Source organism: Vanessa tameamea, chromosome 3 (genome assembly GCF_037043105.1).
Source record: "Vanessa tameamea isolate UH-Manoa-2023 chromosome 3, ilVanTame1 primary haplotype, whole genome shotgun sequence".
In the NCBI taxonomy this organism is placed as follows: Eukaryota; Metazoa; Arthropoda; class Insecta; order Lepidoptera; family Nymphalidae; genus Vanessa; species Vanessa tameamea.
In genome coordinates, this window is record NC_087311.1 from 11,181,400 (window position 1) to 11,198,024 (window position 16,625).

General features: G+C 29.9%; 1 protein-coding gene across 1 annotated transcript in view; it reads left to right on the forward strand.

Annotated features, from left to right (window-relative positions):
- Nucleotides 1-214: 214 nt before the first annotated feature.
- LOC113397326 (nephrin-like) overlaps nt 215-16,625 on the forward strand; it is a 212,313-nt gene continuing 195,902 nt past the window's right edge. Inside the window, exon 1 of the mRNA XM_026635625.2 lies at nt 215-290. The gene's annotated coding sequence lies outside the window, so the exon portion shown is untranslated. The remainder of the gene's footprint in view (nt 291-16,625) is intronic.

Consider the following 16,625-nt stretch of genomic DNA (forward strand, 5'->3'; position numbering starts at 1 on the left):
ACATTAAAATAGATTTTACGATTCAAATTTTTAAACCAAAAAATAAATTAAATTGTCGTTATTAGATTTAATAAATTTAAATTATTACAGATAATCGCCTCTACTAAGTCTCTGTCTGCATCATACGACCGAATTAGATCGGGTTAGCTTAGGTCAATACAATTACTGATAATTACTGGTAGGGCGGTAAGCTTGCTTTTGCTTTAACACGCTCGTTATCATAGTGTTATAGTGCTGTGTTATGAAGTGACCTGTGTTCTGTGCTAAGTAGTGAATTTGTCGTTTCAGAGGTACGTATTTGAGTTACTTTATAATATGTTAGGTTATAATTATTACGTTATTTATATCATATAAATATCTTGGTTGGTTTATTCCTGCCTAAATTATCGACTAAGTATATAGCTGCATGTTTTTTGACATCTATAAATGAAAATTAAGTATCCATTAAACCTTTATATATAATTAAATCACAAATAGATTATGCTTATGAAAATAATAGTTAGGAAAATTAGATATGAAAATAACAATAAAATATTAAAATTATAAATATTTAGTCATATCTTTAAGTCGGTTTTTCAAGTGTTCTAAAATGTAAAACATAGCTACCCTTTGTGGGAAGTGTGTGTGGAACATATATTTAACATTGTGTGAAAAATGTACGTATGAATGTATGTGTGAATCACAGAAATGGTTCCAAATCAGTAAAGCTTTCGTGGAATAAATATTTCTATAATCACCTCTCTTTGAAGTAAATAAAAATACATGATGTATTGTTTATTTTTTATCGGTGATCAAATATAAATTTAAATAGCGTTTTAAATAACATAGCTGTTTATAATTATTGAGAGTTTAAAAACATGAATGCAAATAGAGTGGCAAATTACTTTGCAGTTGGAAAATTATTATTCAATTAATTTTAAATAATAGCTATAATAAAAAGCTGGTTATTTTATAATGATACAATAGAGCATACGATAAAATTATATACATATAATTATATATATATATATATAATATTATCAAATATGATTTATATAGATGACCATTACAAGTATAATGCAATATAAATTAATTCTTTGATATAAATAATTTATATTTTTTAAACATAAAAACATTTACAAATTGAACAGATGTTTTGTATGTAATATTTAAAGTTTAGTGAAAATATTAAAATCCTAAGCAAATTAAAATTTAGAACTAAGTGAATTATTAAAAAAATATATCAGTCGAGTAAGCTCAAACCTACGTGCTTATAATTATATTGAAAAATATCTTGGTATAACTAGAAATCCCAATTCTCATAAATATTTTTGTATACATTCATTTTTTATTATTTCTCCACAGACGAGCTGTCCGTGCCATTGTTATATTATAATTATAATTTTAATTATTTAGTTTTAATGTGCCTGCATGACATTGCAGTGTCACAAGTTATTATTTTGTATTCAATAAAAAATAAATCAATATATTATTTAAAAAAAAACACTGTCAACCAAATAAATCATCTCGTCTTGCCGCGTGCCACACGTCTTTCGCCTACAAGTGTTTTGGAAAGTCGTAAAATATTCCGAAAGTTCTAGTCTAAGCTGCAAAGAGTAAAAAGCAATTTGCCAATATTAGGATCAATATATTGTGTGTCAAATAATTTGAACTAATGTTAGCGGGAAGTGGGCGAATGTTAATAGGTGAACATTAGCGTAAGATATAATTATATTAAATAAGAAACTACTGAACCAAATAAAAAATAGCAAAATACGTGAATGTGTAATGAGTTACCCTAATTTTCCGAATGTTATACGTTTAAGAAATATGTATTCCTTGTATCTTGATTGAATAAAGTTGTATAAGCGATTTGCAAATCATACTTAAAAAGTAAAAAAATAACATACTCGTTGAACACGATTATTATTTATAATCACTATCTTTTTTTAAGTCATTTACATATTTTTATAGCTCCCAACATGATGTTTCGTACACAACTATAAAATTGTTGATTTAATAGTAGAACGAAGCTTTTACTGTATCTAATACATACACGTTTAAGTTAACTCACTTTGACAGTTTCTGATTGTTTTTACTTAAATATTTTTAATTACATATTAATTCTTATGATTTATTTTTTTTGAATTAATTGGCCTTGGAGCAGTTTTTAAAATAAGCCCCAACCTTTTCCTTAAATTGAAAGTAGGCCTTAGCCCAGTAATGGAAGATTTACAGGCTGTTTTTTTTAATAGTTAAAAGTGAGTTCGATAATTTAATACTAATTTTATATAACCACCTGCAATGTATATGTAACAATCAACTGGTTAAATTAGCCATTCAATGAAACGCCTAGCCACTTTACTAAGTGATACCGTTCAACTAGCCGCTTCAATAATATCAGCTAATTTATCAATCATTCATAGAATAGGGACGCTCCTGAAAGTAAGATTGTTTTTGAAAATCAACAATTTCGAAATCGCTTTCAGCGCTACGGGATAGTTTTTTTTTTTTAATATTGGACAGCATCACATACATTACTCTGATCCCAATATAAGTAGCTAAAGCACTTGTGTTATGGAAAATCAGAAGTAACGACAATACCACGGACACCTAGACCCAAGACAACATAGAAAACTAATGAACTTTTTCTACATCGACTGGGCCGAGAATCGAAGCCGGGGCCTCGGAGTGGCATACCCATGAAAATCGGTGTACACACTTCTCGACCACGGAGGTCGTGTAAGTAGTCTTGCTGCAACTATATACGTATCATATTCAAATTCCAGAAACATAGTCATGAATAGAAACTGGGATTCTCATATATTTGTAATGTACATAGTAATATGTCTTTTCGTTCGTCAACTATTCGAAGAATTTTGCTAAGATTGCCACTTATTAACCGGGGTCGGCTGCCGGATGTTTGGTTTCCGTTTTTATTCATATTCATTAAGCTTGTTAGTATTATTGAAGAGATTAATCACTACACAGCGGTGAAGAGCAGAAATAAAATGGATGACTTATTTTTTCAACGCACTTATTTTTAACCAAGCAATTTAAAATTCACCGTGATCTGTTATAACTATTACAGGAAAAAATCTTGGTAATAAGTATATTATTTTTTTAAAAATTAATTCATTGTCATTATTATAAAACCACTATTTCTATTTTATAGACGTATTTAATATGTTACCGGAACAACTTTGCAGATGTATTTCAATAATACCGATTGACGCTCTAGTAAGTTGAAGATTCTATTGGAATACATATAATACACCCCAATTTCCAAACGAAAAGTTAATTATTGATATGAGTAAATATTAAATAAGATCGTATAATATTAACAAGATTTTTTTTCAAAACTTATCGTACAATTTTAAAGGTTTATTTCTCTATCAAAGGAAATACCGAGCACAGCAAAAATTGGGGATAAAGTGAGTTCAAAATTTGCCAAAGAGCTTCACACTTTGACGTCGAAGCAAAAAATATATTCTACGACGTAGCAAAAATAATTGGGCATTTCGCATCTTTGACATTGTGTCAGGTGACTGACAGAAGGAGAATTTCAATCGCATTAGCGCACATGTGCGTTCTGAGAAAACACCACGTTTAATCAGGTAAGTAGTCCGTGAGCACCGTTTACAATCTCGAATGAGATTTTTTTTAACTTTACGGCTTAGTCATATTCATAGCCTTGATGGTAATTGGTTAAAAGATCCATCCAAATCAATTATTCAAGTTTAAGCCCGGGCAAACACTGAATTTTTGTGTGCTTAATTTGTGATTATGATTCATCTCCTGCTCGGCAATGAAGGAAATCATCGTGAGGAGACCTGTGTGAGTCAGATGTTTATCTTCCACATACGTACCCACCTACTCACATTGGCTCAGCGTGGTGGAATAAACAACAAAACCTTCTATTCAATAAGAGAGGAAGCCTAAGCCCAACAGAGGAAAATTTACTTTTGCTTTTTTATTCATATTCACTAATAGGCTGTTACTGTAACAATTTTAAACCAAAATTTATACCAAAAATTCGCTGCAATACTATCGAGATGTATATTTTGTGTGTGTTTTGGTTTCATTTTGTTGTTCTGTTATTGAAAGCAAAATAGCTTATTTAATATTTTTAGGTAGGAGGTCTAAAAAATGGTCATCACCGCCAAAGGACAATGCCCAATAGACATCGGTACTGTAACAAATATTAATAATTACTCATAACACCAATGTCCCACCAACTACTAACTAACATATTTTCTCCCTTGTTCCTGTAGCTCTGGCTCAGTCACTCTTCAAACCGGAACACAACATTTTACCGCCAATCACCAAAACTTAGTATAGAATTGCTGCTTGGCGGTAGAATATATAATGAGTGGGTGGTACCAACCTAAACGGGCTTGCACAAAGAATTACCACAAATTAATTATTACACACTCAAGGAAAATAAAAGAGCAAGTTTTATTAAAATTTCAAGAATCAAAAAATTTAATAATCAATGTCGTATAACTACCATGTAAACGGTTCCCTACTTTTCTTAATGGAATTTAATTTTTGCTTTCTCCAACGTTGATTGATGTGACGTTGCTCTGTAATCCCATTGTGGATTTCTCCGTTGAATAAGATTCGGTCTAAAGTTCCCTATAAGTTAATTTAAGTCAAAGTCTTTTTATTTTCGGTAAAGCAAAATTGGTTATTTCACTTCGCTTCAAGTTAAACGTGACGCCATATAAAATGCTAATGAATTTTGAAAATAATGACAAACGTAGATACGTTTGTCATTATTTTCAAAATCAATTCAAATTTAAATTAATAATTTACCTTTGAATGCAAATGTAACAAAATACTTTTTTCATAAATTCTTGATTTAATATACATAATATTTAGCTAAGTCTAATTCATACGTTGAATTTATTTATTGGTTACACGCAATACTGCTAACCTGATTCAAATAAGAGTGAATTATGTAATGATTTTTATTTTAATAATATCCTCAATAAAAAATACCTTTACTCCTTGTAATTGTAGGACTTTTTCTAACTTTTTCAACATGTCAGGTTATTTATTAGGCGATATAATTGTTGAATATTATTTTTACACTATCTCATTTATTATAAATCTTCTTTATTAAATAGAATAATCTACGGTTTCTTAAATATTTTACAATAATGGTATGACTTTGTGGTAACGTTGCATATTATATTCAAACCATTTTAATTTAAATACATCCAAGCATCACGATGATGAGTTGTTTGGGATATTTTCAATCTTGGAGCATGGGATTTTTTTAAGAAAGAAGGTCTAAAAATCTTATGATTACGGTCCTCGGCAATTCGTACGTCGGGCTTAGGCTTCGTCCATTTCAAACTTGCTTGAATATATTTTTCATATTACAACGAAATTTTATGCATAATTATGATGTTTTTTAATGTATAACGAAGGTATTTATTTTTTTGAAACAAGAGAAATATTTATCTTCCATTACGATTTTAATCACGAAGTAAAACTTTATTTCAGAAGTTATGGCCTAAGAGTAATCGATGGGCTGGCTTAATTGATAATCCGACTCCGCTTATGTATATATATATATATATATGGTCTATTATCATAAAAAAAAAACTTCGACAAACATTGGGCTACCACGAAATTAGTACTGAATAAATAGCGAGTATTTTAAATGTTTTAATAATATTTGTTATATTTATATATATATATAAAAATCTCCTGAAAATTTTGTTTTCATTCCTAACCGGTGATTGTTTTACTACATTATATTTTTCCTATAATCTCTCTCTGTATAATATTTCATCTATATCTGTTCAGCCATTTTGAAGTGATTGAGTATCAAAAATCTATCCATCCAAACTTGCCCATTCATACTGATTGTTGATAACAGTTTAAAAATGACTGTAAGAACACGACCCCTTATTTAACAAGGTGGATGAATATACTTAAAGTATATTTTATTCTAGATTGATTGGTGATTTTTTTTATGTTTTTACTTGGTGGTAGGGTTTTGTGTAAGCCCGTCTGGGTAGGTACCACTACTTATCAGATTTTCTGCCGCCAAACAGTACTTAGTATTGTTGTATAATGCTATTGTTGAAAGGTGAGTGAGCCAGTGTCACTACAAGGGACATAACATCTTAGTTCCCAAGGTTGGTGGCGCATTGGTAAGGAATGGTTAATATTTCTTACAACGCCATTGTCTATGGGCGGTGGTGACCATTTACCATTACGTGGCCCATATGCACGTCCGCCAACCTAAGCCATAATTTTTTTTTAAATTTCATACTAATCAACATAAATTATTCTGAAACAATTACGAATACCCTCAGCGAGTCGTTTTTTTTATTTATCATCTTATAAAATTAAACAAATTATTCATCACATAAATGAAGCTAAAAAATAATTTATTTATACTTTATTAGATAAGGAAAAGTTATTTAAGACGTTCACGAAAGGTTATTAGGATGTATAGAAAACAAAAGTTATTCCATCATTCTTGTTAGAAGGAGTTGCTATTCGACGGTCAAAGCTCTAATTTCTTGGATATATTGTAACTAAGGTTCACTGAGACATGGAGTAGAGAGTTACTATTGCAGTCCGGTGCAATACTTGGGTGGCAGGTTTATTTCCTATAGACACTAAATTGGAAATACAAGCAATAAATATTTAAGTGTTTGCCAGACAATGTACACCTAACATATAGGTCGACTATTTGCAGAACATCTGATCTATATTGTAAATTTCAATATAGATAGTGGTCTGCAATAAATATATAATTTAAAAAATAATCATTTATAGTAAAGAAAATACCCTTCTATATTAATATTGCAGTGAGTTTATACATACGAGTTTATGCGCACCATTATAAATATGTACCTACCTACTTAAAGTATGTAAAAATAAATGTTTAAGAAAAATAACTAATTTAAAATAGATTATTTTTAATATTAGTGTAATGAAATATTTTAAGGTTTATATTGAAATATAATAAAAAATAATTTGTATTTTTAAAGTATTTAATGAAAGCGTAGAACTTATCACTGAGATAATTTGTTAACGTAGTTCTAAACATGATTGCTCTCCTAATTGAAAATGGATATTTGAAATTGCTTTTAAATTAAATCAGCATTAATATAAATGAATAAATCAATATTTTTTCTTGAATAATTTACGTCACACAAAATGGTACACGACTGTATTAATAAACTTTATATTAGTCTATGTAATACTCAAAAGGATTTATATCAAATTGAAAATATTCTTTATTTAAAAATAATCTTATTACTTTTTTTTAATTGTGTAACACGCTTAAATTAAATTTGCGACAAAAAATATTACTTACAATTTTACACTAAATAAATTACATGAACTGAATTAAATAATACAGTTAAATTATTTTTTATCCTGCATGAAAATTAACAAGTTTTACTTGGTGGTACCCAATCAGCATGTATTCTACCACCAAACAGACAATTGAGCCGGAATGATATACACAATGGACGTAACCTCTTAGTTCTCAAGACTGGTAACGCATTGAAAATGTTAGGAATTATTAATATTTCTTACATTATTATCAATTCCTATAGAAAGTAGTGATTACTTAAGGTAAGTTGGCCCAACTGCTAGTCTGCATATAATAAAAAAAAAACTAAAAATAAAGCTTCGCCTATTTTATCCTGTATATTTTATGGAGTTATAAGCTTTATTTATTGATAAAATATATATTATAGCTTTATAAGAGTTTTTAACATGAGTTAATCTCATTAATTTATCTCATTATAATCTGATTAATTCAGTTAATGGAACAAAATGGAACATGTTCTTGTGCAAATACAAGATCAAACCAAATTTAAATTCTTTGACAATGATTTACTTAAATAGGTAGTTATTTATTTATTTTCCATGCTTTATTGTTAACGTCCACATTTTTAAATAGATATAAATTTAGTATGTTGTTCCCTTAAATAACAAATTTGTACAGACGTGTTGACCGTATGTATATTGTATGTCACCATCACCCATAGACAATGGCGCTGATTGAAATATTAATCATTCCTTTCATCACCAATGCGCCACCAACCTTGGGTACTAAGATGTTATATCCCTTGTGCCTGTAGTTACACTGGCTCACTCGCCCTTCAAACTGGAACACAACAATACTAAATACTGCTAATTGGCGGTAGAATTTCTGATGAGTAAGTAGTACCTACACAGGCGAGCATGCACAAAGCCCTACCACTAAGATACGCTAGAATTTGCAGATGTATATCAAAATATGTATAGAGGTTTTTTTTTAATAAATTTCCTAATATATGTAATTTAAATTTAAAAAAAAGCGGCTGACACAACTAGTTATCAAAGAATGTGGTTTAAACCATACAAAATTATAGTCAAGTGGTACCATTACGTTTCGTTGTCATAATAATTATCGTTTACATGCGGGCTGACAATGTTTTGTTCCCTCTATTGTTAGGGGCAATGCTTCGTACCTAATGAGGTCGAAATGTCGATATCATTCCCATACAAGGTAGAGCTTTCGCTTATCTTTCGGGATTTGTATGGCTTAATGTTTTGTAATGAAGTTCGATTTCATATATATCGCCATTGTTATTATTTAATATTTAACACACCATTGTTCGATACTTGTGTAATATATATTAGGTTGTCGTCCACGTTAAGATTCGATTCTAAAAAACCGCGTAGTAATTTTGAAACAGGTAGAGCTAATGAAACGTAGTTGTGTTTGTTTCAACGTATTAAATTTATATAACACGATTTAATATGGGGTGCCATAGAAGTATTCCTCATATTTATTTTTTCCGAAAATATGGTTTTAGCTTTTTGGCTGGCACGTACATACACTGCCTACTTCCTAACACTGGCTACTACTACTACAGATAATCTCTCGGCTAACTTTATTGGTCGTTATAAGTTAGGTATAAGATCATTGAGACGGTAAATTAGAAAGGTAGATTGGCAAACAAGCTAAGGTTAGTGGTCACCATAGACATTAGTGCCGTGAGATGTTAACCATTCCAATGTGTTACGAACTTCAGAAACGAAGAAGTTATATCCCTTGTGCCTGTAATCATACTGGCTCACTCACCCTTCTGCTCACCCAGATAATATGAAACCGAGTAGTACCTTATCTACTAAGTAAACTATTAATAAATAAATGAGACTTACTATAATGTATAATAGATCGATCTTACTAACTTTTAGAAATTCCATGAAAAATAATTCTTCTATTATTAGTTTTGGTAGAATATAAGAATACCGATTTCATCTCTCATTTTTAATAAAACAATTAAATTAGAATACATACATAGTTACCTATAAAAGTCGTTTCTCTGCTGTCAAATATATTTTACGTATACGTAAAAGACGATAACATTATGTAGTTTTACAACTAAAAGGTGGTATAATTTTATTTTAGACTCTGCGATCGTAACTGGAATTGAATGAGAATATGCGCTATTTGAAACGAACAAGCTACATTTTACTATTACTATTGCACAATTTACTGTTAGTATATATATACAATACAAGGTAAATCTATGTAATTGCGCTATGTCGAAAATGACTTAAAATTTCGACTAATTTTTATTTTTATTTATTTAATTAAATATACTTTATATTTTATGTTATACTGTATTAAGAACTATGTAACAAAAAACCTTTTGTATTTATCCGTACATCGATATTCGTTGTCAACACTTATAGACTTTAAAACTATACAATAATAAAAAGATAAAAATATGAATGAAAAAAAAAGCAGGTACATGGCAAATAAATAATGTTAAGTTGTTGGTGTTTTAAAAAACTGCATTGATAAAAAAATAAACAAAACGATGCTACTAAACTACTATTCATTGTAATAGTGATCGGCCCCAGCTTTACACGGGTTATTAATCAAAAATATACACTAACTTAGCTTTCTACCAGTGAAAATTAATTTTAAAATAAGTTCATTAGTTCCGGAGATTATGTAGAGATAGGTATATGTGCATATAAATTAATATTTTTATCCTTTTTATAATATAAGGTTTATTTGACACCTTAGAATAATTTTAAAGGTGAAATAATTAATTTCAAGCGTAATCATATACGGGATTATATAATACTAGCTGAAATATCGGCTTTAACCGCGCGAAATTAATAAAACACAAACTTTCAACCCCCGTTTTACCTCTTGTGAGTTTCGTGACATCCGTAAAATTTTTAGCGGATGTCTATACTCTATAAGGAACCGACCTTCCAAATTGCAAGTTTGTTAGTGTTATAGTTTTTGAGATTTCGTGAAAAATCAGTGATTGGTATATCGCTTTTATATATCGTAATTTTATCTATATACATATATATATATATATGGATAAAATTACGATTAGTCCATTTATAAAGTAATTACCTCGTCTTTTTTATATCCAAAATATAACTTTATATTAATTCCGTAAATATTGGGAAATGACGTTTAAACTTTCTACTTTAAATTTCATTTCCCAAAAGTACAATTTTGTCGCTTAAGCCTTTCTTCCTTTCCACTGACGACACAAAATAACTTCAAATCAAATACCCTTATTCAATACTATCCGAACCTGCGGCTTTACCCGCGTGGAATTTATAAATCTTTACCTATAGCACACAAACTGTCAACCTTTATTTTACCCTCTCGAGGGACGAATTAAAATAAGTAGTGTATGTAAATAAATCATCGGACATCTCAACTATCTCAACACCAACTAAATTGTTTCAGCGGTTTAAACGTGAAGAGTCAGACTTACGCATTTATTATATTAGTGTAAAGCATTTCACGTAATTATTGACTGTCAAATTAAACAATACAATCGGTTCGGAAAAGGGCCCAAACTTGAGGAGAACCAACAAAAGAATCCTACCTTGTTTTTTTTTTTTGGCAATTTATTAATGATGACATATGTTCATCACGATTAAAGACAGGGGTTGAATATTCATGAGCCGTAACGATTCAAATACTAAAACACATGAATTTAAAATAAAAATTTTAAACTCAAAACCGGGTAAGTCCCGATTTAATCTAGTTTGGAATTCATATGCATTAAACCGACAGCCCAGTTCCGACAAAGTATTTAAATTCAACACAAAACAATATGTATCGCGAGTACCAGGTGACATCGTTATAAAGTTAGACGCATTTCCAGTTCAAAGCGAAACATTCATTACATAATGAACGGTTATCTTAAACTTTACAACAGTAATCAGCATAGAGTAGGAGAACGTTCGGAACTTTGGCGAATTTATAACGCACTCTCAACAAGGTTTTTGTTTTGTTCCAATTTGAACTTGTTGAATGCGGAGTTGTTTCAAATACGAGTATATGACGATTTTTATGAAGAAATTAATAAATTATATATAGAATTACTTCAAGGTATTATTTACTGTAATTTAAATAAAAAATTATCAATACGTTTTATTTTAAAATTTTGTATCCAGAATCAAAATGTAATACTTTATATAATCTACGTTTTATGGTTTAGTTGGTAGGTGTTATGAATTAAATTATATCAAATTAAAGTTAAAGAGCTACAAACAGACAGAGAGACATGTATTTAATTATATTAGTATAGATTATCGCTATAGTAGCGATATATTTGACATCCGTGGTCGAGTAGTGTGTACACCGGTTTTCATGGGTACGTCACTCCGAGGTCCCGGGTTCGATTCTCGGCAGAGGCGTTGTAGAAAAAGTTCATTAGTTTTCTATATTGTCTTGGGTCTGGGTATATTTGGGGTACCGTCGTTACTTCTGATTTTCCATAACACAAGTACTTTAGCCACTTACATTGGGATCAAAGTAATGTATGTGATGTTGTCCAATATTTATTTTTATTTTTTTATTTATTATATACTCTTATGTAAGTATATAACGTTAGATATTTCATACCCAAGAAGATTAACCCTAATTTGTTCTTATTAGGTAATATAATTTAATATAGAGGTCTGAGCGATTTGAAAACAAAAACTAGACAACTGCAAGAGCGTAACACCTCCTCGAAGTCTTCGAGATGTTTCTAAAAATGTTTAGAATACAAACAATTATTAACGAGATCTTGCTATCCAGTTATTTCAGAAAATATCGACAACGAAAATATTTCACCATCGACCACGTGAAAGAATAACATCCGTTAAAAAAGCATCAATTAATTTTAATACACATTTTCAATTTACACGCTATTATCGAACAATATTTCACCGTATACTACATAAACCTTAATTAGTACATGGACTCGCATCAACATTAGCGAATATAAAATAAACTTTGCACATAAATTTATAATTTTCACGCCGTTACTACCCATGAGAGCGGGAACGGTGCTTTCAATTTGCATTCAACTTTCAAAGCCTTTTGATAAAGACAGTACATTCATTAATTTAAAAAGCGTTGTTAAATGAGACTTGTTATTTTATGTGTTATGTGTATATTTAAAATCATGCCAAATTATGTACTTTATGTGCATTTATGTATTATTAAATCTGTGACTTCAATATACAAAGGTCAGTGAAAACTTCATCAAATATTATTAGTTTATTAAAATAGACAAATAACATAATATTAATAAATAATTTCATCTTTATATCTTTGATTATATATAAAACAAATTTAATAAAATTTACAAAATAATAATAAAATATGCAAACTAGAATGAATAAATTACTTGCTCACTTAAATTGAAACACTAAGCAAAGAACGATTGACGTCACCGTGCAACTTAAACACAACATTCTGGAAGTTACAAACATAAATAAAACGTAACTCATTTTTTAAAGTTTCGCTGTCACCAACAAATTTTAAGTTAGGCGTTTAGATACAGAGTGTAAAGTGGAACATATCTCGAGCCTAACTTTCTTAAAAGAGAGTTGGTAATATTTAAATGAGAATAACTTTATTCCCTTAGAGCTATCAGAGCGACTTTGACCGTTTCATAAGTTAAAAGGGAAGACCGAGTTCTTATTGAGTTATGGCTTTGTAGTAATATGCAGATCACCTCAATATAATAAACATTTCAGAATTTACAACCTTCAAGGATAACAGCAATGAACAGTCGCATTTTAAATTTATAGGGGTTATACTTATCATTCGTGGTTTGAAAACAAAACGTCTACATTTACTCATTTCATTAGTATTACTTAATACAATTTACTATTTGGAATGTAATAGTTTAAATTAATGATAATAAGTAGTATATAATGGATGTCAATTATTCAGATGATTATTCTGTTTGATTATATTGACCCGCAGTTTTATACTTTTTAGTTTCGTTGGATTATATACTACTTTGAAACGGTAATAACATGACCAATCATATAAATTAAAAGGTATTAAATCCAGTAATATAAATAGCCAATAAGTTACTGTTCGCTGGGCAAAGGCATCTACTTGCGAAGAAGATACGTTAAAGCTTATTCAACCGCGCTGCTACAGTATAGGCTGGTCAAAACACATGTGTTAAATTTCATGTGATCGAAATAATCACATGAAATCTACCAATTATGCGCAATATTGTTGCAAATAAAATATAAATGTGGGTTAACTTCGATATGACTGATGAAACCAATTCAGTACAAGAAAACTCAGTTATGTTGTCTGGAATTGAATCCTTTTTCCGTAATTAAGAAGCAAACGTTCTATCCACTGGGCTGTCTTCGCTTTATCCAGTTATCGAGTTTAAAAAATAATATAATTCAACAAAAATAGTTTTTTTAATTAATTGAAACATATTATTTATCGTAATGTTACCTAGAACTTCGGTGGCTTTATTTTAAAACTCCAAAAAGGTTTGATGAGTGTTTTTCCCTTTGTCAGTATAACCTTCGTCGTCACTTACTGTCACAGAAACAAGCCACACCTGCGGCCTGACTAGAAATACGCGAGTCACGGATAATTTGATCTCATCCAACATTCATTGGAGGAGAATCCACGTAAGACAGAAATGCTTTATGAATAACGAATAATACACACATTCGAAAAGATTGAAAAAAAGAAACAGATAAGTCTAGTTACATTGTTCATAACGAAACTATAATTATGTAATCAAGATCAATATTAGGCATTGTGTGAGTCCGTCTGGGTCTCACTTATCATCTGAACCGCAAAGCAGCTCTGACCACTTACTATTTAGTAGCCTATTTGCAAGTACGTCTAACTCAGCCATAAAAAGAATTATTGAAGATGACAATAAAATTTAAAATAAATAAAATAATGAACTTGAATTATAGCAGTCTTGAAGAGACGCCACTGAATAATGTTTACGGCAACCATGTCTCTAGTAATCAATATAGGCTAAAATAATAATAATAAGCTACATTTAGTTTTCATTTAATGTTTATTTGTTCACAAAACAGACCTTACACAAATAAAAATGATCTTTACATGCGTCAATGTCGCAATGGTTTACGGGGCGGCTGGCGGTGTAAAAAGTCGCAGGATCGATCCCGACCGCTTGGGCTATCGTCGTCCCCACTCCTAATACAAGTAATAAGCTTAAAAGTATTAGTAGTTCCTTAATTAATTTAGGGCATTGCTATTATTATTTTAAAATATGTATGTACATATATCTTACGAGATAAAATTCCAAGTAATACATTATAATAATATAATTTCTAAGTAAAGACTTGTGTTTTATTTATTTATTTAGTATAATATACTTTAAATGGAATTTGGTTTTACGATTCAACTTCTGCTTGATAATGAAGGAATTGAACGTAAAGAAGCACGAATGTTCAGAGAAATTCGTGTACGACGTTACTCTGCTACATTATAGTGGATTATTGCTCGGAAAATTGCTTGAAATTCAGTTAAGCACTTTAAATATGTAATGTTTCGAAATTAATATAATTTGATATATCTTTTATTGATTTCAGTAAGGTGGTAGGACTTCTGCTTATTTTAATATCATAATAAAACAATCTAAAAGTTTATTTACTTAACTGTAAAGAGATTATACGATGTAACTTGCAAAATAGGAAGTTACTTGTAGTTCTTAACTTACCATAGAAACGATCATGTCATCTAAGGAAAAAATTAATTAGACATATATTTCAAATCATCCTTTATATATACGAATTACTTTTAAAATCGTAAACAGTCTCTGTATCAATTATGATAAGTTTATCGAAAACATAAAATTCCTAACTTGTACTATTTTAATTACCTACATTATACAGAATATTTGACAAAACGAAAGTGTCACCCCATCACCCTGAAACCGCAACGGGGAACGTAAATTTTTACTAATGAATGGCTAAATTAATTATAGGTAATTTATCAAACGGGCGCGACTGTTTAATTCCGGAGGGAACACACGTGCGCTCCTTAATAAATTATTTAGAATTGTAAAACATAGGCTGTTATTCGTATGTGTGGGTCAAGTCTAAGCCGTGTCATGTTATAATGTCAATAGTGTTATTCTTATTATATTACACGTAACGTAACAAGAAATATTATAAATGAGAAGATGTTACTTAATCACGCTCGAATATTGAAGGTTTCTCATAAAATTTGACCAAAACATTTACGTAAATTATAGGAATGAATACGACATATTATATAATATTTTTTCTTTTTTCACAAGTAAGCTTCCTTACGTTTATTTAAAATGTTAACGTCATGTTAACGCGAAAAGTCTCTCTGAAATTTGTTTATTAGTAATAAGTAAAAAGTCACCTTCGCGGTTTTTTTTTTTAAATATTTTTATTTCACACATACATGCATATTAAAAGTATTCTAAAATTTTAAGGAAATAATATTTGTACATTAAATTTTTTATTTTACTTTAATAATAATTCCGATAAAACGGTATAAATATGTTTGTTTAGTGAAAGGCTATATAATTAATAATTATAATAATATACTTTAATATATAATTAAAGTTTATTATGATGTATAAGTTGGGAGATGATCCAACTTGATCAATGGTTTACTTGATGATAAGTGGTCACCACAGCCTCTTATATCACCAACAGGTTTTTGTACCCCTCTAAGCCAGTGACCATCCATGGCATTGGCAATTATATTGGTTTTTAATGTTTTTTTGACAGTTAAATAATGAATGGGTGGTATCTAAGTGAAAAAAGTCATACACCGATTAAATAATACTATTTTATTTTATATGTAAATTACTGTAAAAAAGCAAATTTTCGTAGTTCTTACTTTTATATCGAAGGGTAAATACATTAAAGTCCTGTCTCGTCTGTATGCGTTAAACACAAAAACTACTAAACGGATTTTTATACGGTTTTCACTAATGGACTGAGTGATTCATGAGAAAGGTGTTGGTGTATAATTTATTTATAGTTTTTAAGTAAATTGAAATATAATGATGATTGTTGACATTGTCAGAATAAAATATGCCAAGGACTAGAGTTGCACATTATGATATATTTATGTTTCGATTTGAAGCCAGTGTAACTACAGACACAAGGGACATAACATCTTATTTCCCAAGGTCGGTGGCGCATTGGTGATGTAAGGAATGGTTAATCTTACAGCGCCATTTTCTATGGACGGTGGTGACCACCTACCATCTGGTGGCGCATTTGCTGGTCCGCCAGTACGTCATTAAAAAAAGTGTCACATTGACACTTATTGTACACGTGCGAAGTCG